The sequence below is a fragment of the Heterocephalus glaber genome, unplaced genomic scaffold (genome assembly GCF_053883595.1).
Source record: "Heterocephalus glaber isolate CG9 unplaced genomic scaffold, H.glaber_assembly_v1.0 deba00001613, whole genome shotgun sequence".
NCBI classification, from domain to species: Eukaryota; Metazoa; Chordata; class Mammalia; order Rodentia; family Bathyergidae; genus Heterocephalus; species Heterocephalus glaber.
Window position 1 is genome coordinate 3,127,994 of NW_028258384.1, and position 1,041 is coordinate 3,129,034.

A 1,041-nucleotide genomic window follows, 5' to 3' on the forward strand; every position below is an offset into this window, starting at 1 on the left:
GTTAAGAATTTTTGCATCTATGTTCATTAGTGAGATTTTCCTATAGTTCTCCTTTTGGTTGGGTCTTTCTCTGCTTTGGGGATCAAGGTGATGCTTGCTTACAGGAATGAATTTGGGAGTATTGCTTCCCTTTCAATTTCATTGAAGAGTTTAAACAGTAGTGGCAGTAGTTCCTCTCTAAATATCTTGTAGATTTCAGCAGTGAAGCCATCAGGGTAAGGGCTTTTCTTAGTTGATAACTTTTTTTATTACATTTTCAATTTCATTGGTTGATATTGGGTTGTTCAGAATTTTTAGGTCTTCTTCATTCAACTTTGGTAATTCATATGTATCTAGGAATCTGTCCATTTCTTCTGTGTTTTCCATCCTATTGGCGTATGGGTTCTAGAAGTAGGTATTGATGAACTTCTGGATTTCTGCTGGGTCTGTTGTAATTTCACCCTTTTCATTCCTAATTACATGGATTTGGGCCTTTTCTTTCCTTTTTCGGACAAGGGTGGCTAAGGGTTTGTCAATTTTGTTTATTCTTTCAAAGAACCAACTCTTGGCTTCATTGATTTTTTTGTGTCATTGTCTTAGTCTCCTTTGCATTGATTTCTCCTCTGATCTTTATAATTTCCTCCCTTGTATGAGCTTTGGGGTTGTCCTGCTCTTCTTTTTCTGGAAGCTTGAGGTTCAGCATCAGAATGTTTAATTGGGCTCTTTCTGTTTTCCTAATATGCGTATTCACTGCTATGACTTTCCCTCAGAAGACTGCTTTCATTGTGTCCCATAGATTCTGAAATGTTGTATTGTCATTGTCATTTAATTGAAGGAACTGTCTGATTTCTTCTTTAATTGCCTGTGTGACCCATTGGTCATTGAGAAGTGTGTTGTTCAATTTTCCAGTGTTTATGAAATTTTTCCCATTTCTTTTGTTATGGATCTCCAACATTGCACTATGGTCTGATCATATGCACGGGATAACTTCAATTCCTTTGCACTTACTTAAACATGTTCTATGTGTGAGTATGTGGTCTATTTTTGAGAATGACCCATGTG